The sequence below is a fragment of the Triturus cristatus genome, chromosome 9, assembly GCF_964204655.1.
Source record: "Triturus cristatus chromosome 9, aTriCri1.1, whole genome shotgun sequence".
Taxonomy (NCBI): Eukaryota; Metazoa; Chordata; class Amphibia; order Caudata; family Salamandridae; genus Triturus; species Triturus cristatus.
Genome location: NC_140592.1, coordinates 694,883,621 through 694,906,471, shown reverse-complemented (window position 1 = coordinate 694,906,471; position 22,851 = coordinate 694,883,621).

Here is a 22,851-nt window from a genome sequence, read left to right as displayed (position 1 = left end):
CAGATCAGCACCAACCCGACCACACCTCCCTGTGCGCCCACAACATCTGTTGCCACAACATCTGCAACAGCCACAGGGAGGTAGGAGGACTCTGGCAGAGAGTCCTCGGCACCGCAGCAGCCTGCACCTGAGGGTTCCCCGAGAAAGAAGAGGGGTCGTCCGAAGAAAGGCAATTGAGACGCTGATGGCCATGCATATCCCCCAGGCACCCAACACCTGCTCATGATATCGTCCTTTGTGTGCAAACCAGTTGACCTTGTCGACCTACATCCAAATCACCCACCTGACATGGAGGGTCAAAGTTGTGACAATGCACCAAATGACTGTGGATTCTACTGTGGGCATTTCAACTCCCAAGACTACCAACTCACCTGTGAATTTTGGATTACCATCACATTGTACAGCACTTCAAATTCCGTTCACAATCCTTACACGTTTGGAAATAAAATCATAATCACATAATACTTGACTCTGTCGTGATTCCTACTTGGTTTGTGCCATGGGGATGATGAAATGCTAAGGAACACCGTGCATGCAAACTAATACAGCAATGCGAACACCATTATGTGACTCATGTGAATGTGACACATATGAGGGAGACACACCACTAAGACAACACAACACAGACTCACCAGGGCCCCCAACTCAACGTCAGCACTGCTGTCAACAGGAAATACAGTGGAATGCACACACACAACACCCATCCTGGGTCAGTGGCAAGCAGCCGACAGGTACAGAATGAAAATTACTGGCGGAAGTGTGGACACATACAGAGCACATCCCAAAGTGAAGGGCAGGTTTTATTAAATATTCACAATGTGAGAATTCCACAACTGATGCACGTTAACCTCACATGACAGTGACCAGAAAATTAAACATGTGGTGAACGATGGAAGTCCAGGGGTGTGTGGCACATCATTGTTTGGGACAACGAGTACTTGCACCCAGGAACAAGGATCTGGGTCTTGGGGTTCAGACCAAACCATACAGCATCCAAAGTACCCTGTGAAGGGAAGACAGAAAACACAATTAAAAACACAGATATACAGCAGACAACAACAATATACATGCCCAAAACAAAACACTAACTACCCAGACACAACCTAACAATCAGGTAAACACTGTTTGGGAGTACAGACTACCAGAAAGGACACATCACAGCAAGCATCCTGACAAGTAGCGTACTGCCAAACTCAATCAGCACCAGTGCACCACCAACATAGGTCAGGCTGACACAAGACTTAGACAACACATACCTGTATACTGACATTCATGTGATGAAGTTCTGGATCAGCTGGCTCCTAACATCACCATCACCCTCATCATCACTGGCATCATTCCCCAGGGCAGGATCCTCCACGGCTGGTGGAGGTTGGTCATCGTCATCCGGGATGAGAGGCAACCGCTTCCGCACTGCCAGGTTGTGTAGCATGCTGCACACTATGATGATCCTGCACACCTTCGCAGGTGCATATGGGAGTGCCCCTTCTGTCTTGTCCAGGCAGCTGAATCTGCTTTTCAGGAGGCCAAATGTCCGCTCGATCACCCTCCTGGTCCGGCCATGTGCCTCATTGTAGCGCATCTCCACCGGTGTCACAGGGTGCCTGAGGGGTGTCAGCAACCACAGCATGTTGAGGTATCCGGAGTCACCTAGAGAGAGACAATTGCACATTAGCTAAGTGTGAATATGGAGCCAATGACATGTGGCATCCTGCCCAGGGCATAGAAGTCCCTCTTGATGTCAGCGAGTTGTTGTGCTTTGGGGAAATGGATGTACTGGTTGAGGAAATGCAACATCGCCTCCAACATACCGAAGCACACGGCTGAACATAGTCTGTGACATCCCACCAGCAGTAGCTACAGTGTGCTGGAAAGTACCGGTGGCAAAAAAGTGTAGGGCTGCCATCACCTTCACCTTGGGGGTCAGCGCTGTAGTGTATGTCCGGCCACGTTGCAGATGTGGGGCCAACTGCACCGCCAAGTCTTCGATCAGTGGCCTGGTGAAGCGGTACCGTCGCATGCCGTCACGTTCAACCATGGTTTCCATGTCAGGGAACGGTCTGTGGACATTTGGTCTCCTGCAGTACATAGATGAGCACAGACAGTTTGTCGTTCCCCCTATCCATGTGACAGTGTACATGACAAATGGCACATGAAACAACATAACATGGCACAAGAACATGATGTGTGTGCTGTTGGGTATGGGCACACATGTCAAATACATGCCCATCCTCTAGCATCTCAGCTCTACATGTCCACACAACAAGGTCTCTGTTGTGCTGTGAGCAATCAATGGGCTCTGTCACAGTACATCAGTATGAGTGTCACATAACAGACACACACCACAGTGACTAGTGAGGACAGATGTCTGTCCACACATCACAGGTCGGTGAAAAACACACACATGGACCTTGTGTCGCAACATGGACACCATCATGATGTAGCGTCCCATATGCGCAACACAACGCACACATGACACACCCATGAAGTGCCACATGATTGCTTGCCAGATCACACATGGATGTCTGTGACACACAGACGCAACATCAACTCACATTGACAATATACATGGATGTTGTGACCGTTTGACATTGAGCACATTGAATCTGAGTCATCTCTGCATGGAAATGCATACATACTGTGGATGAACATCACATATGTGGCACTGTGACACCCTGTGAGACACATACCATTCCACTGAAGAGTCATGGTGTATGTTACATGACATACACAATGTACACCGTGAACTGTGTACATGCCTCATTCACTGAAATGTACTCTTGACACCCACAGTAGTTATGTGTCCAGCCAACAATTGTATCTGTCCCCATGACACCCTGCACTGCCTGGGAGTGGGTGCCACTAAGTGAAACATACAAATTCACATGTCCACACACAGGTAATGCAGCCTGACATGCACTTTGAGATACTGTGTCACAGACTGTATTGTTGTTGGTGTGTCCATGGGTTAATGGCAAGCTATGGTGTGTGGCACGCCTTGCACAGTGACTTCAATGGGGACTGACGCGGGTGACCGATTCGAAAGACGTGTCGTCATCTAGGTAAGGGGAGACGCACGCACACCTTGCACAGTGACTTCAATGGGGACTGACGTGGGTGATCTATTTGAAAGACGAGTCGGTCACCTAAGGAAGGAGCCGCATGCATGCCTTGAACGCACGCCTTGCACAGTGACTTCTATGGGGACTGACATGGGTGACCGATTCGAAAGACGCGTAGGTCACCTGGGGAAGGAGCCGCACGCATGCCTTGCACGCATGCCTTGCACAGTGACTTCAATGGGGACTGACACGGGTGACCGATTCGAAAGATGCGTCAGTCACCTAGGGAAGGAGACGCACGCACACCTTGCACGCACGCCTTGCACAGTGACTTCTATGGGGACTGACCCGGGTGACCGATTCGAAAGACGCATCGGTCACCTAGGGAAGGAGCCGCATGCACGCCTTGCACGCACACCATGCACATTGACTTCTATGAGGACTGACGCAGATTCGAGCCTGGTACGAATCGGTTTCTTGAAAATCCGTTGGGCTGCCTGCAACAATGTATCAGACTCGTCAGTGCAATTCCTTTTCATATTTCAAATGATGCGGAAGGCGTGTACGAGGCGTGCATTGCGATGGATTGGCCAGATTAATAGGATGCAAACGTGTCGGACCTATTGCTTTTGACACATGGGACTGAATCTGACTCTGCAGCACAGATATAAGGCTGTCTGCTCGCCTTGGAGCTCACTTGCCTGCACTACATGCACTGGAGTGACATCTCTGCTACCACTGCTGCTGTCTCTGCATCCCTGGCTCCAAGAAAGGCACGTACTGTGGAGAGGGTCCCAGCCTTCACAGAGGAGGAGAACAAGGCCCTGCTGGACAGCCTCCTTCCACAGTACAGCAAGCTGTATGGGAAACCAGGGGAGCAGGTGCGTGTGCATTTCACATCCCTTTTTCATTGTGTATGTCGTCTGACTGACACCAATTACATTGTGTTCACCAGTGTCCGGCATGCTCACTGAGTAGTTGTTACCCCCAAGGTGTGTAGGCACCTGTACTGGACAGGTACTGTGCATGAAAAGAGCACTTTTCAGACGGTTGTAATACTCAGGCAATGTTTCCATTTTGTACAATGCAGGACAACTGTCAATCACCATATTTGCACTACCTGTGTCCATCATACGCCCGTGCAAGAAAGACATGTATATCCAAATGTGTGATGCCTAAACATGTGTGGTAATGGACTTTTTTATCCTTGTCATCCTCACAGGTTGATGCCCATCAGAAGCAGATCTGACTGACCATTGCCCGGGCTGTTCGTTCTGTGGGGGTCTACAGACGCCGCATCCGCAACTGCCAGAAGAGGTGGCAGGATCTTTGTGGCTGGACCCGGAGGATTGCCAGAGTCCAGCTGAAGCTGTCGCCTCCTCGCAGAAGGGGCGGACGATGTACATTGACCCCCCACATGCTCCGGATTCTGGCGGTGGTCTTCCCAGACCTGGATGGGCAGTTGAAGGCCAGACAGCAGCAAGGAGGGGGTAAGTGCATGCATTCTCTGTGTACTATGTCTCACATGCTCTTTGCACTCCTTTATCCTGGTTACACTTCCACAGATCTCCTGTCTGCTTGTACAGGAGTCATGTGCCTAAATTAGGTCATGGCCCATCCTCATCTGGTACACTGGTGTGCCCCTTTCAGTCTGTGACTTGTGTAACTTGGGTTGTGTGTCCCTGCTGTTGTCCAAACTTAAGGTTGTGAACAGCATCTGCTACCGGTGCTTTGTTTTGTCTTCACGAGTGAGGCTAATGATTCAGTGAAGTGTCAGTCTTTGCACCGCTGTATTTAGTAGTAAAATTTTGTGTGGTTGTATAGTTATGCCGTGCTCCAGGGTAGCACTTACTGAGTTAAGTGTTAACTTGAATAATCTAGTTGCATCCCCAAAGACATGGGGAGTGTCCCCCAGGCACCGGGCTGGTCCTATTAGTAGGGTTCAATGCATTAATGAAGAATTTGATGAGTCGTTTAAGGTCCGTTCATATAGATATGTTTAATATTGTTGTTTCATCACAATATTTTGAACAAATCCGAAATCCCACAATGTATTATCCACAATGGTTATGCCTAGGTATCCAACAATGGTTTATATTTGTTTTCCTCTGTCCCAATACATTTCGGTGCTATGCCTTCGTCAGGGGATTTTCTGTAAATAAATGTGGCTTGTGTTAGGACTATGTCGTACAAGAAGACTGCCATATATTAGTTAGGTGCTCCCGTGATATGCGGGGTATTGTGGTTAAACCTACATGATGTATAGTGTGGCACCTCGACCTCTAGAACAATGATAATATCAAAACTGTCAACTCTACATTGAACCCTACTAATAGGACCAGCCCAGTGCCTGGGGGACACTCCCCATGTCTTTGGGGATGCAACTAGATTATTGAGGCTAATGATTCCCATGTGGCTGCACATTGCCAGCAAACATGCATGTGCTCTGTGTGGGAAATTGATATGTGTTCCAATTGATGTTTTGGCATACCATATGTGCCAGGGGTATTTGCCACACAGCCATGCAGCAGGTACGACATTTAAGGGGCATCAGAAGAATGTACATCATGTGTTTCACACAAGCATGAACACATGCCTGGTGTCCAGGGTAATCCCATGTCACACATGTTCCTGGTCAGGTATGCCTACTCCAGACATGAAGTACACTCTGTTCTTCGCCTCCTGAGTGTCAGCCTACATATTGGGCATTGTGAAATGTGCAATATGGTGTCTTCCTTGGTGTCATTCTGGAGTGGCCTACCCTCTTAGACTCCTGTGGTGTTGTTCATTTTGGTCTGTGAAGCTAGATGAGGTGTGGCTAATGGATCATCACAATGGGTCAATGCATAGGTGTGTAATCACTTGAATCTCCAGTGAGGACTCCCTTGTGGAGGCGGGTGTCAGCAGACCACAGCCAACAACTAGCGAGTCTGTCCCGCCACTACCACCATCTCCACCCTCCCATCTGCTCCCATCACAGATGTCCGTGGAGGCCCCCGTGTGAGGGAACATGTCTCCTTTGGTCCAGGCACTGCACCCCATGCCCCTGTCTCCCCTGGTGCCCTGAGTGTGGAGTCTGTGGACCTACTGAAGCAGATCCATGTAGGGCAGACAGCGATGCTGAGTGTCCTCTATTCCCACACCACTCTGTTGACTCAACTGGTGTCCTTCATGGAGGGCATCTCATCCAACATGTCTGCCCTACATCGGACCATTCAGTCCATGGCTGCAGTGTCCTTCCTCCAACAGTCCCTCAGCCCTCCTACCTCTGCCACATCCACAGTCCCCACTACCCTACCTGTCAAAACGCACACACACACCGGCACCGGCACGCACCACAACAGACTCAAGCAGCACACAGCCGCGCAAGTCAAAATCAAAAGCCACAGACACGCACACTCCGGGGACTGATGACACACACACAGGGGATGGGTCACAGACACACAAACAGGCATTCACAAGCACTCCGCAGACCTCAGATGCCTCTTCCTCCAAAAGCACTTCCCCTGCCTCACCTGCAACCGCCCCCTTCCAAGCAGCTCTTCCTCTGTGACCTTGGCCTCTTTCCCACTGATCCATCTGTTCCATCGCACAAGGGGAAGAGGAAGTCACCACACATAGGGGGAGTTCCACTGCCACACAGACACCCTCCCCCAGGCACACGGACACTGAGGCCCCCACCTGCATGTCCCCCTGGAGCAGGAAGAGCAAGACCCCCCCAATCCCGCCACTCAAAGTCACAGTCTCCGTCCTGCAGCCCCAAGGCCACCACTCCACAGGCCCCCGCCACACCCTGCCCCTGGTTCCCCCACACACCAATACCACACCCTCCCTCCCATCACATGCACATCCACCCCACCTCACACGCTCAGCCTGTTCCTGCCACTGATGTTGGGACTGTGCCCACCCTCTGTCCTGCCCACCTCACCTGAGCCCCATGACACTCCTTTGGAGTTTGGCACTGCAGTGGAAACTCCGTCCCAAACATCTGACCTGCCCACTGCGGTGGTGCCGGTAACAAGCACGTCTGACTTGGGCCCTGCAGTGTTGACAGCACCCACCCCATTGAATTTTACCCCTGCCGTGGTGACAGCACCCACTGCATCAGAAACCTCCACTGCAGTTGCCAGTGACACTCCTGCACCCACCAGCCCTCCCCTACCCATTCTGCTGTCCCCTGATCCTGTCTCTGCGGTGCCTGGCCTGCCACTGTCTATGCCCCTCCAAGGGGAGATGTCCCCTGCCCATAGTAGTGCATGCAAGCAATGGGTGACTAGTTGTCACATCTCACCCTGGGCGGACTCCTGATATGGACTGGCCATTGGCCTTTTGACATTGTGACTAAACGGTTTCAAGGAGTTATGTCCCCAATGAAGTCAATTGTTGTTATCCAGAGTTGTTGGTTGAAATGTACATGATGTTGATGATAACTGTCATGGACTTGCAGTTGTACAGGTGTTTCAAAGGTATTACAGGATGATTTGTTGATGTGATGTACTCCATGTGGTCCATGGAATATGTGTACTTTTCAGATATGTATCCATGACATCCTTAGCTGCAGTTTCAGGTTGTGATGATGGCAAAATGTTGTGACAAGGATTTTCTCTTTGGCTTTGCTACTTCGCATCTTATGCATACACTGTTGCACATAGGTTGTGCTTACATTTGGGCATATAGGAAGATTACCTGACTCGGACCATCTCCACTGGACAGGCATGATTGTGCATCTATGTTACACAAGTCATCTGTGTCATCAGGCCTACTTGCTCAACATGTGTATTGCATAATTGCATATGACTGGAGGCAGACTCCCGTACACAAGCTTCTGTGACCAGAGCTTTTCTTGTGTTGTGACTGTTGGATCACTGGGCAAGTGTTGTGTTGGCATGACAGAAGCCTGCACAGACTAAGTTTGGCACAGCTGATCTTCCCCAGGAGCGGTGTCTCCTCATGGCATTGTGTCATTCCGTGACATTGCCTGGGCACATGGTGCGTTTTGTGTGAGCATGTCTCTGTGTGTTCACTTCCCTTTAGTGGACGCAGACTGGGTTCAAGACAGATGTACCTGTTTTGTGGTCATTGGTCTTTGTTTGTCTAACTTCTTTACCCTGCCTTTTCTGGGATGTAGGTGCATGATACACTACTGGTCATTAGGGTGTCATCCGTGGCTGTTTTAGTTGTAAATTCCAGGGATGTTGTCCAACGCAGGTGGGACACATTCTGGATTCCCATTGGCACTTATGTGTTAGCAACATCATGTTGTTTTCCCTATGTGGTATCTGTCAGTGAAAGGCTTACTTGTATGTGTGTGTGACTACTCCCTATCATCAGGGTCATTGCTGCTATGTTGGGATGTGTCTACATTTGTTCGTTTTGGCTCTCCTTTGGTTCAACATTGGTGTAGGTGTGTGGCAGGTTTCCTGAAGAATTGTGTAATTTCACGTATTGCCGATGTGCCGCATGCTGTGCAGTGTGGCAGACATTCACAGGTGTTGTTGTGAGCCCAAGAGTGAGGGTTTGTGGGTACCTTGGATCCCTCCACCACTCCTGGGATTGTCATGTGTGCATGGGCAAGATCACCAGTCCCCGTGTGCAGCTGATGCACATTGTTGCAGATCAAGGTGTGTGGTGTTGAGGGTGGCCAAATGGGAGTAATTTCATGTCTATGCCCCTACCTACTTGTTGACCATTGTTTGCATGCCATAGCCAGTTATTTGTGTTTATGGAGGTGTGATGTGAGTTTTTTGTCCCGGACACATGACCCAGGACGTACATCTGACTGTGCTACGCAGTATAGGGAAAACCTAGCTTCATCATGACAGTGGGATTGGCGTAAAGGCTAATGTCACCACAATTTAGGGTACTGGCATGTTGTGCTGTGTTGGGTCTGTCTCTTGCTGTGTTGGTTGCTGTTCCACCCACCTTGTGTCACATGCATCCTTTGTGATCCCACTCACCTGACAATGCCTGCTTGCCCACAAAGATGTGCCCAGTTAAAGAGTTACTTTTGTATGATACTGTGTACACATGTGTGTCATTGTAGTTCAGCCCACCGTCATGCGTTGTGTACTAGCCTGGGGACACTGAGACACACACACGTGTTGTATATGATCTGCAGTGTGTGGCTGCCTGTCTGTGTTTGTGCATCTGCGCCTCAGCATTGGTATGGCTTTAGCGTTCCATTGGGGGGGGATGTTGTTTGGTGGTTTGTCCCTGATGTCCATGCATCTTGTAGCTCATCATCCTGCACTTAGATCATGTTTGGTATGTCCCATTGCTGTTGTGGTAGGTGACTTTGTCACATAACATCGACAGTCTCCACAGGATTCCGCAGTTTGTGTGTCTGTTTGGACCCCATTACCACAATGATCGTATGAATCGTGTTTTTGGAACCCCACAACATGCATTTATGCAGACATGTGATGTGAGTCACATTGTATGTTCACTGTCAGGATCTGGGTTGTGCCCATTTTGCATACACAAACATATAATCTTGCCAAGATGTTAGGGGGATGATTTGCTTGGTCAACCTATGAGTGGGGAGGGTAGTGTAGGGTAGTGGTGCAGGGCATACAGCCCCCTATGAGTTGGGGGTAGTGGTGCTGGTCATACAGCCCCTATGAGTGGGGAGGGTAGTGGTGCAGGACATACATCCCCTATGAGTTGGGGGTAGTGGGGCAGGACATACAGCCCCCTATGAGTTGGGGGTAGTGGTGCAGGGCATACAGCCCTCTATGAGTGGGGAGGGTAGTGGTGCAGGGTATACAGCCCCCTATGAGTTAGGGGTAGTGGGGAAGGACATACAGCCCCTATGAGTTGGGGGTTGTGGTGCACGGCATACAGCCCCTATGTGATGGGGGGGGGGGGTAGTGGTGCAGGACACACGTCTCCCTATGAGTTAGGGGTAGTGGGGCAGGACATACAGCCCCCTATGAGTGGGGAGGGTAGTGGTGCAGGGCATACAGCCCCCTATGAGTGGTGAGAGTAGTGGGGCAGGACATACAGCCTACTATGAGTGGGGAGCGTAGTGGTGCAAGGCATACAGCCCCCTATGTGATGGGGAGTAGTGGTGCAGGACATACAGCCCCCTATGTGATGGGGTAGTGGTGCCGGACATACATCCCCTATGAGTTGGAGGTAGTGGGTCAGGACATATAGCCCCCTATGAGTTGGGGGTAGTGGTGCAGGGCATACAGCCCCCTATGAGTGGTGAGGGTAGTGGTGCAGGGCATAGAGCCCACTATGTGATGGGGGTAGTGGTGCAGGGCATTCAGCCCCCTACGTGATGGGGTAGTGGTGCAGGACATACACCCCCCTATGAGTTGGGGGTAGTGGGGCAGGACATACATCCCCCTATGAGTTGGGGGTAGGGAGGCAGGACATACCGCCCCCTATGAGTGGGGAGGGTAGTGGTGCAGGACATACATCCCCCTATGAGTTGGGGTAGTGGGGCAGGACATACATCCCCCTATGAGTTGGGGTAGTGGGGCAGGACATACAGCCCCCTATGAGTGGTAAGGGTAGTGGTGATGGGCACTCCCCTTAGGTGTGGGGACTGCTGGTAGTGAGGAACATGTTACCCCTGTGGTATTGCTGTTGCTGGTGGAAGGGATGTCACCCCCCTATGTGTGTGTGGCATTTCGCATGTGCGTGATGTTGGTTTGTGGGGGTGTCGGACTTACCGTCTGCGATGTGCGCGTCTGTCCCTGATCCGGTCATAGATATAAATGTACTGGGATGACCTGCGCGATGGGATTCATCATTGGATCATCTCGTACTTGCTGATCGTTGCTCCGTCTCATATTCATTGAGAGTTGGTCCATCTCGTAGCCGTGGATTGTGTTGTGGCACAATTGGGATCTGATATGCAGCTTTATGGGATGCTGTGATGTGCTGCTAGCGGCGACCCGTCCGGCGCGTATGATTTCCGCATCGTACTTGTCCGGCCGGAAACTGCTGGGGGAACTGCTTCTGGGCGACTCGAATCAGCGTTCGGAGGTACGACTCATATGGGAAATGCTGCTGGAATCGCTGCCTATGTGTCGGACGGATTTGTGGCTGTTTTGCGCATCGTACTTCATCGTCCGGACGAACCGGCTCCCGGTACGAGTCGGTCACGAGGTAAGGCTACGGACATCTCTCGGAGGGCTGTCCGACCCGGATCGGAAGCAACCCTTTTGTGATCATCCCAAGGAACCATCAATTGAGATCGCAGCAGCAAAAAAGAAGCTAAACCATGCCACTAGGAAAGTTTGAAACAAATGCATCTCATTAACAGAGAAGACCACCTTATCTAAGCTGAGAAGTTCATGTGAAAGAACAATATTGGAGTGGGTTAAGCAGGAGATAGACCAGTACTGGCATAAATTGTTAGCTGCTACAAGAAGAAAAGATGCAAGAGAATATTGGAAGCTAGAGAACTGAGCAGTAGGACTCAAACCACCACAGGCAGGAAATGTTTGGGGACATCAAGACGTCATTGGTAAAATCAGAAAGAGGGGTCTCTGAAAATCTGGTCAGTCAAATCGCAACACAGCTTAATCGATTACAGGAAGTTATTTCCATAGCTGATGTAGAAACAGCAATAACAACTGGGCATTGTCATGGAGTACCCGGCCCAAAGAGCCTCCCACAGACAATCTTTTAAGAAGACCCACAGTAGAGCCTTATAGCCCACATTAGCAGGCTATACCATCCATTAAAGGCCCGCTCAAGCGGGCCTTTAACAAGGGAGCGGGACTTTAATGGCTGGTATAGCCCACCTACGGAGAGCTATAAGGCTATTAGAAAATTCTGCCTTATGAGGGCAGAATGTTCTAACAAATAAAACAAAGGACACTCGGAGCTGGAGGGCGTTTAAATCCCCTCGGGCTCCGAGAGGCCTTTGTTCACAGCAACAGCTGTGAACAAACTCAACCTGGAATGCTGCTCTGCGGGCTTTTACCGGCCCGTAGAAGCACGGAGCACTCCATTGTATTCAATGGAGTGCTGCACATACCAATGTTCTAATATTAGGCAAAACATCTGTGTCAGCTTTATAATCATATTCTCTCGTAGCAGGTCGACCCTGAAGCTGGAGGGGTTCGATAATAAGTCCAATTTATAAATCAGGGAACAAGTCTTTGTCATCAAACTACAGGTTGATTGCCCTGCTCAATGGGGAGGCAAAATATTTCAATAGTGCTGTCGAACCAAACTGGTTTCATTAAGGACACAGGAACAATTGCAAAAATCTTAATGCTTTCACTAATAAGTGATAAGGCAAGATCTCATTCACAGAGCTTACATCAATACTTTTTGGCTCCGCTTTTTGTTATATCTTGTTTATGTCTTTATGCATCTCCCCTGTTGCTTTGGCCCTAGCTGCTCAGCCAGTGTGAATGTGCTGCATGGAAGGTTGGAATGGTGATGATTAATGGAAAGTTTGGGTGCCTGTGAGGTGAGGTTTGGCATTTGGAGCATTGTATGAGCGGATCACTGACAGAATATCCACCACCACAATATTGACTTACACAAATATCAGGACATAAATATCGTTGTCAAAAATATCGACCTCCTATATTTATCAAGGTAAGTACAACAATATTGAAAAAAAATATTGTTGTATAAAATATCTATGAGCAAAATATCGTTTTATTGTATATGTATTGAAAATAATGTAAAATTAATTAAATATTAAATGTAACTTAAAAAAAATTATTTAGAATGATTTGCAAATGTTAACAATTATAAGTAATGCATTTAGGGGCTGATTCCGATCCGGGTTGGAGAGCACTCCAACCGAGCCGGATCCGGAGTGTTTTCCAACCGAGCCGGAGTCCTGCAGTCCGACCGAGCGAATACGATGCTGTCGGACTCGGTTCGGTCGGACTCCCATAGAAGTCAATGGGAGCCAGTCGTACAACGTGTACACGGGCTTCCATTGACTGAATGGGTACGTCGCGGACAAGTGCGCCCCCTACAGTGAGTACGCGTTGTTGCCATCCACACCATACATGCCTGTGTTGGGGAGACCCATGGGTTTCCCCCTGTGCCCGAGTCGTAGGGCTGCGGGTGACAGGGGGTCTGACGCGGATCCCCAAAGGCAACCACCCGGACGATTTGCGAGCCGGACACTCCGGCTCGCACAGGCTGTCCGACACGTGCATCGTACTGGCTCGGTCGTGAATCTCATCCATTGTACGCCACGGTTAGCTTACGACCGAGACGTACGGAGCGGTTCGGACCCGGAAACGAGTCGGTCGGTGAATTTCATTTAGCTCGCATCGTACTTGCTCGCTTGTACAGCGGTACGAATCGGGTGGAAAACACGCGTACGGTGCGTAGTTTTTCTGGCCGGATCGCTTTCGGTACCCTTCCGACCCGGATCGGAATCGGCCCCTTAATGTAAAAAAATTAAACATACATATATAAAATGTACTATATATATATTTACTTAAAAACAATTAACAAATAATACATGTGATTAATTTTAAAATGTTGGAAATATATAAAAAATTATAAATAAATATAAATAAATAAAGTTGTAACAAAAATTAATTAAAAAAAATTATATTATAAATTAAAATATTAAATATTTTTTTAACTACATTTTGCACTACATTGAGTGCAACAGCAGAGAAAATGTTGGAGAGCGGAGGGGTACAAATTACTATCCCCACTCCAGCAAGTGCAACAGTAGGGAAAGTGTTGGATAGCGGATAGGTAAAAATTACTATTCCCACTCCAGCGACTGCAACAGTAGGGAAAGTGTTGGATAGCGGAGGGGAATAATTTACTATTCACACTCCAGCGAGTGCAACAGTAGGGAAAGTGTTGGATAGCGGAGAGGAAAAAAATTACTATTCCCACTCCAGCGAGTGCAACAGTAGGGAATATATTGGATAGCGGAGGAGTAAAATTTACTATTGCCATTCCAGCTAGTGCAACAGTAGGGAAAGTGTTGGATAGCGGAGGGGATAAAATTACTATTCCCACTCCAGCGAGTGCAACAGTAGGGAAAGTGTTGGATAGCAGAGGGGAACAAATTACTATTCCCAGTCCAGTGAGTGCAACAGTAGTGAAAGTGTTGGATAGCGAAGGGGTATAAATTACTATTCCCACTCCTACGAATGCAGCAGTAGGGAAAGTGTTGGATAGCGGAGGGGTATAAATTACTATTCCCACTCCTGCGAATGCAGCAGTAGGGAAAGTGTTGGATAGCGGAGGGGTAAAAATTACTATTCCCACTGAAGAGAATTCAAATTTAAAAACAAACAAAATATCAACTACAATACAAAAGATAAAAAAACAACAAAACAAAACATATAAAAATTAAAAAAATTACAAAACATAGAAACATAATATAATGTTAAAAAAATCTAAAAATTACATACAAAGATTATTTTTTTTACTGAAAAATAATTTATAAACAAAGAAATATGTTTTCATAGAAATTATTTATAATCAAAAACATTAATTATTACATGAATTTAATATGTTTCTTTCTACCCTATAACACCACACAATTTACAACACACATCTAAATTAAAAAATGTGTACCTCCATAATTAACACAACACAATTAATTATCAAATAAACACATTAAAACAGATAGAAATTAATGTACTGACCAAACCTATACCCCTATAGAACCATAATCCACAAACAAAAGAAAAAAAAAACAATTACCGAAAATATTTATCACAAATATTTACCCTCTACCCCAATAAACACCACAACACACAGCTACAAATAATTACAGAATTTCCATAACTAATTTTGCATTAATAAATTAATATCAATTAACCACAAATCATTAATTAATTTTAAAAAATGTACTTCCCTCCATTTACCACTATAAACCCCACAACTCACACATCCAATTAATTACACAATTGCCATATTCAAATTGTAATTAATGAACAAATAATTAATTAATTAGAAATAAATGACCTCTCACCCTATTCCCCTAAAAACCCCACCACCCATTTCTAAAAACATGACACAACTAACATAATTAATTAACAATTAATTATTACTTAATTAATAACAATTAACAAGCACATTTAAAATAATTAATAACAAATTAATTCCCACAATTAACACTATAACATAACATAAATATTACATAAAAAATATTAATACATTTATTAAAATTAAATTACTTCCCGCCCTAATCCTTTATGAACCCTCAACCCGCTCCTAAAAAATTACACAATTAACATAATTACCAATTAATTAATAATAATTAACAGCCAATTAATAAATAATTAATTACCACAGTTAACAGTATAAAATATTAAATAAATACATATTAATTGATCAAAAGAATAATTTAATTATAATTATAGTACTTCCCACCCTATTCCCCTATAAACCCACAACCCGCTCCTAAAATTATGACACAATTAACATTTCTATCAAATAATTAATTAATAAAAATAAACAGCCAATTATTAATTAATTAATAATAAATTAATTTCCATGATTAACACTATACAATCTAAATTAAATAATTACTAATAAATAAAAATTAATATTTAATTTATTATAATTAAATTACTTCCCTGCCCATTCCCCTATAAACCCACAACCCGCTACGGAACTAAAACGCAACATTTTATTAAAATGAAATTAATAACTACTAAAAATGTAACACCTTCATCAAAAAACAAAAGCAATACTTAGACAAAAAAATAGAGTACGTACATTTAAAATACATACTATAATACATAACACTAACTAAAAAAACAATATTTTTAACAACTATATTTTTGCAAACGATATTAATGACTTCGGTATTTTTAAAGACATTATTTTTTACCTTAAACACGATATTCTTGACCACGATATTCTTGCTGTCGATATTTCTGTGTCTAAATATTTGAAACTCGATATTAGTGCAAGTCGACATTTCCAACTAGATATTCTGTCTCTTTACCAGTGTGAGCAGCAGGCAGACTGCTCCTGGTGAGGCTGCTCTCTATGGATTTACCAAACTGCTACTAACACTAAATAAATAATGTACAAAATACACCTTGGCTACCTGATTATATTACAACGTATTTTATTCCCTTTTGCACAATGTTCTCTGGTGCAAACTTCAGAACTAGGAAATTCCTCCTATGTTCTTGAGTGCTATACAATTATAAAATACCAACGCGTGGATACAAATTTGACTTGGGTCTGGAACAACTGTCTCAAGGAAAATATATACCAGCAATGGCTTGAAACAAGGCTATATCCTTGCCCTGTTCCTCTGACTTGTATCTAGCAGAATTGGCAAAAGCCCTCAGCAAGGTTAACTCTCATGCCCCCAAGCTGTCAGGCTTTATTGTCTCGCATGTGATTTATGCTGATGACGTAGTGTTGTTAAGCCACACAAAAGTTGGCCTGCAGAGGCAAATAAACACCATGGGGAAGTACTAGGAAGTAAAAGGTTTAACAGTTGACCTAAAAAAAATGAAAACAATGCTAATTATCACAGGGAGAACTCAGATGCCTACATACTACTTGGAAAACGCTGTACTGGAATCAGTGCCAGAGTACCAATATCTGGGGTAAACTTCGACACAAGAGCCTCATTCGTATTGCACAATTGTTCAGTAACCAGAAAGAGTAACACCATGACAGCTGCCTTCTGCTCATTAAGGAACACCTTAAAAGGATAGTCTCTACAACCTCTAGTACAAGTCATTGCTGCAAAACATGCACCCTCCTCAGCGTATGGTTCAGAAGCACTAAGTGGGAGGGCAGATGGAGAAATAAAAAAAGGCAATTGTTGGCACTTACCGGCGAGTGTTCTGGTTGCTGAGCCATACATCACCAACCCAAATAAGGTTGAAATTTGGGTTATGGAGGCAGGACCTGGCCAGCCTGGGTGCATATTTAAAAATTTGCTACAAAATGAAAATAGTGCATAAAGTTTAATTAAATAACCTTCTGTGGAAAGTAGTATCTAACCGAGCCAATACTTTGGCAAATGAATACATGAGTAACCAGGTTTTTATATAAAGGAGAAAAAAGAGAAAACGAGGAAAAAGCAACGGAACCATTTAGAACTGGGAAATAAAAAGATTTTTGAGTGGATCCCCTCTCCCACTAGATAGTAGCATGCTTCATCGTCGGTGCCTATCCACACCTTGATAGGGTAATACCATCAGGACTGACTCAATCATGAATGGATATTCTTATATATTATGTCTATCTGGACAAAGCTGAGATCCAGTTAAAATAGAAAAATGAAAAAAGAGAGTTTATAACAAGGTATACCCTTTCTGAACTACCTTTATTAGTTGGGTACCGAGTATGTGTTAAAATAATGCTTACAGGGCCCTGATTGAGCGTTATTCTCTCAATCGCCCCTGATTTTTGCCAACATATTTCGGCCCTCACAGTGCGCCCAACTGGGTCCGGGACCTTTTTCAGGGCTAAATGTATTTATTTTATCCTGTTTTTATTTTCATTAAAAACCACCTTAATCAAAGTAAGGGAACAGGGTTTTCCTTTTTTCAGACCAGGAAAAAACCCAAAGATTACTGACAGACTTAGGGTTCCTGTGGTGATATACATGGGATCACATAAGAGAATCACATTAGACACTTTCCTACTGTTTGTGTATATAAAGAATTCCATTCTCCTTTTTATCCTTGTTGGTACCCCTGAAATGCAGAAGGACCCTTTTCATCAGGTGAGACCCTTATGCCTCATTTAGTGCATGAGATGTGTGCTAGAACAGGCAGGGAATACATATATTTTACCCTGAAGAAGGCCCCAGGCCCATTTGTGCTTGTTGAGAGGGCCAAAACATGTCTGCAAAAATCAGGGGTGATTGAGAGAATAATGCTCAATCAGGACTCTGTATGGATTATTTTAACAAACCCATTGAACCCTAATGATAAAGGTAGTTGTAAAGAGTATACCTTGAGGTTATTTGAAACTCTCTTTTGTTATTTTTTCAATTTCAACTAGGTCCCTGCTTTGTCCAAATAGACATTTTATATAAGAACTCCCACTCATGGTGGAGTCCAGCCTGATGGTATTACCCTATCAGGGTGTGGACAGGCGCCGATGATGAAGCATGCCACTATCTAGTAGGAGTGGTGTCTTCTCCAAAATCTTTGGCTTTCCCAGCAGAATTCTAAGTGGTTCCCTTTCTTTTTCCTTGATTTCTCTTTTCTTCTCCTATATATAAAAACCTGTTTACCATAGTGTGCATAGAAATAATTTAGGTAGAATTGTACCTCGGTGGGTTGTCTCACGCTCTCCCCGTTTGAAGCAAAAGATGAATACATGAAGCTGGCCATGCTAAAACTGTAAACTGAGTCATTATGGGAACTAACTCTTAGCCTAGTGGCTTTTAATAAAGTTGTGAATTCAGCAGCTAAGAAGCTTTCTATGCTGACTGACAAGGCCCAGGTCACATGCATGGAAGACAACTGGATCCTATAGCTTTCTGAAGCCTCAGTTCTATCTAGAAGAAAATGTTGGGCTGAAGGCAAAGCTGAAGCTGCTGAGCTATTGACTTGGCAGTTTTAATACTCTATGCAACTCCCCTGGCAGGCTAAGACCAGCCACTGCAACTGCATGTCACCTGTGCCAACATGTTGAGGAGGACATACCCATCTTATGCACATGTCCAGTGCTGGTGGAAGAGAGAAAACGGCTAATGAAATTCCCTTTCATGAGAAAAGGGATACAAATGTGTTGGCATCAAGTAATAACCTGCCTCCAGGGAGAGGGCTTAGTGAGAACATTTTTAACTTCATGGCTTTAGCAGAATGACTCTTTGCGCTTTGTTGAAAGTGTATAACTCATTTTGATAGTTTACAATTTAGCTTTTTGTTGGCCTACAAAGCACTTTAAAACTGTGAGCCACTGACAAGGCTCAGATTGCCAGTTTATGCACAGACCACGTTTACAAAATGGTGCAATGCATTTGCTTTGAAAGCATTTTTAAATTAAGAGCCTCTATTATTTGGGATACAAGCAATATTTATAGCCCAATGGCTCAATCCGTGCAGCTCACATATACAAAACGACGCACTTGCACTTTACTGTGCTGCACACATTGAATAAGGGCATCGCTATGCCGGCTCAAGGGGAATTTCATGCAGCAAATGGTTGAGTTACTCTCCGTCCAATTTTAAATTGAGGTATTGGGTCTTACTATTAAGGGGCCGATTCCGATCCGGGTCGGAAAGCACTCTGACCGAGCCGGATCTGGAGTGTTTTCCGACCGAGCCGGACCCCTACAGTCCGACCGAGCGAGTACGATGCGCACGTATGCTGTCAGACTCGGTTCGGTCGGACTCCCATTGAAGTCAATGGGAGCCAGTTGTACGACGCGTACATGCGCTCCCATTGACTGAATGGGTACGTCTCAAACAAGTGCGCCCCCTACAGTGGGTACGCATCGGTGCCATCCGCGCCGTACATGCCGTACATGCCTGTGTGGGGGAGACCCATGTGTCTCCCCCTGTGTGCGAGTCGTACGGCTGCGGGTGTCGGGGGGTCCGCCGTGGACCCCCGAAGTCCGACTCCGGGAGCTGTTGCTAGCCGGACACTCCGGCTCACACAGGCTGTCCGACGCGTGCATCGTACTGGCTCGGTCATGAATCGCATCCATTGCACGCCACGGTTAGCTTACGACCGAGACGTACGGAGCGGTTCGGACCCGGAAACGACTCAGTCGGTGAATTTCACGTAGCTCGCATCGTACTGGCTCGCTCGTACAGCTGTACGAGTCGGCCAGGAAACACGCGTACGGCTCGTCGTTTTTTCGTCCGGATCGCGTTCAGTGCCCTTCCGACCCGGATCGGAATCAAACCCTAAATGTGAAGTAGTAACAGTATTTTCATGTCTTACGAGCATTACTATGCTTTTGGCTGACAGGATTGTTGAAATAGTATTTTAGGTATGATGGATTTTACTGTATTTTTAGCCAACTGGTCTGTCGAATTTGATTTTAATTGCAAAAGTTTAAATGAACTGATCAATAAACGCATTCATTCATCCCTCGCAGTGTGCTTGTGTATGTATGTGTGTAGTCGCATTAAAAGACATATGGGAAATCGATTGAGAGTCTGCCCGGTGAGGTTCTTGTGTACATTATATTGTTTATGGTTCCCTGGGCCACTACTGAATATGATAGTCATATTGTAAGTAACTTAACTTTCTCATCAGATCTTGACATATATATCGTGGGGGTCCTGCAGGCTGGCAGCATTTCAAGAATACCATACAGTTCGGAGTCATCATCTGTACAACAGCATTTTTCTTCTTGACCGGCCACACATACATTTACACTCGATGACATTAAACAGAACCCCTGTTACGAATAAGGCCGACCAAAATTTTGTTTCATGCATTAATTTCATTTTCCATTTTCCACACTGAGGTGGAAGAATCTGACTAAACATTTTCAGCTGGTAAAACAGACCAAAAAAATCGCCTGAGACTTTTGTTGCAGCAGCAGCCACATCTTAATGCTGTTTCTTTTTCTAACAGGGGTAATCGCGCAAGGCTTCCCCCACTAGAAAAATGCTTCCCCCTACCTCTCCCACCTCCCTTCCTCATCCCTCACCTGAGCAAGAGCCCACAGCATACATTTACCACAGCTCGCAGCTTACATTTACCAGAGCCCCTCTGTATACATTTACCAGAACCCGCAGCACAAATTTACCAAAGACCGAAGCAAACATTTACCAGATCCCGCAGCATACATTTACCAGAGCCCGCTGCATACATTTAACAAGAGCCCGCTGCATATATTTACCAGAGACCGCGGCATACATTTTATTTACCAGAGACCGCAGCATACATAGAGCCGCAGCATACATTTACCAAGAGCCCGCTGCATATATTTACCAGAGCCGCTGCATACATTTACCAGAGCCCGCAGCATACATTTACCAGAGTCTGCAGCATACATTTCCCAGAGCCATCAGCATACATTTACCAGAACTTGCTACATACATTTACCAGAGCCTGCAGCATACATTTACCAGAGCCTGCAGCATACATTTACCAGAGTCCACTGTATACATTTACCAAAGCCCGCAGCATACATTTACCAGAGCCAGCAGTATACATTTACCAGAGCCCACAGCATACATTTACCAAAGCCCACTGCATACATTTACCAAAGCCCGCAGCCTACATTTACCAGAGCCCGCAGCATTCATTTACCAAAGACTGCAGCATATATTGACCAAGAGCCCATGGCCTACATTTACCAGAGCCAGCTGCATACATTTATCACAGCCCGCTGCATTCATTTGCCAGAGTCAAGTGCATACATTTACCAAAGCCCGCAGAATACATTTACCAAAGGCTGCCCCATATATTTACCAAGAGTCAACAGCCTACATTTACCAGAGCCCGATGCATACATTTATCAGAGCCCGCTGCATATGTTTACCAGAGCCCGCAGCATACATTTACCAGAGCACGCAGCATACTTTTGCCAGAGCCCGCTGCAAACACTTACAAAAGCAAGCAGCATACTTTTGCCAGTGCCGGCAGCATACATTTACTAGAGCCCACTGCATACATTTACCAGAGTCCACTCCATACATTTACCAGAGCCCGCAGCACACAATTACCGGAGCCCACAGCATACATTTGCCAGAGCTCGCAGCCCACATTTACTAGAGCCTACTGCATACATTTACCAGAGCCCACAGCATACATTTACCAAAGCCTGCAGCATTCCTTTACCAGAGCCTGCAGCATATATTTACCAAGAGCCCAAAGCATGCATTTACCAGAACCCGCTGCATACATTTGCCAGAGCCCACTGTATACATTTACCAGAGCCCACAGCATACATTTACCAGAAACTGCTTCATACATTTAACAGAGCCTGCAGCATACTTTTACCAGAGCCTGCAGCATGCCTTTGCCAGAGCCCGCTGTATACATTTACCAGAACCTGCTGCATACATTTAACAGAGCCCACAGCATACATTTACCAGAAACTGCTTCATACATTTATCAGAGCCTGCAGCATACTTCTACCAGATCCTGCAGCATGCCTTTACCAGAGCCCACTGTATACATTTACCAGAACCTGCTGTATACATTTCCCAGAACCCACAGCAAAGAGTCTGCAGCATACATCTACCAGAGCCCGCATCATACATTTACCACAAGCACGCGGCATACATTTACCAGTGCTCGCTGAACACATTCCTAGACGCCCTTGGGCATTCGTGCGCTAAATACGTTTTCAAATCAAATCAAATCAAATAATGTTCCAAGAGCCAGCAGCAACATTTACCAGCGTTACAACAAACAATTGATGGACGGAATGCTGACAATGCAGACATTCTCCCCCAGTCAAGAGATCTGGGTTAAATCCATCGTTCTTTTGCCCACTACACCACCCCAGTTTAGACATGGCCATATGCAAATCAGTCTTGACCCTGTGCCTCATGGGAACAGTCCAGCCCGAACTGCCAAGCCATGTCTTCCCTGGACCGGAATCAAGCATCCTAGGACCGGTTTCTGGCTATCAGCCGTCATCAGCCAGGATAGCTTGACTCCAGTGGCGTAGTGAGCACGGGTCCCACGTCTGGGAATACCCATCCCACTTAGGGCGAAAAGCGTTACAACAAACAATTGATGGACGGAATGCTGACAATGCAGACATTCTCCCCCAGTCAAGAGATCTGGGTTAAATCCATCGTTTGCAATTGTCACCCCGAGTGGGAAGGGTATGCTCAGACGTGAGTCCCTTGCTCTCCATGCCACTGGAATCAGGCTATCCTGGCTGATGAGGGCTGAAAGCCCGAAACCGGTCCTA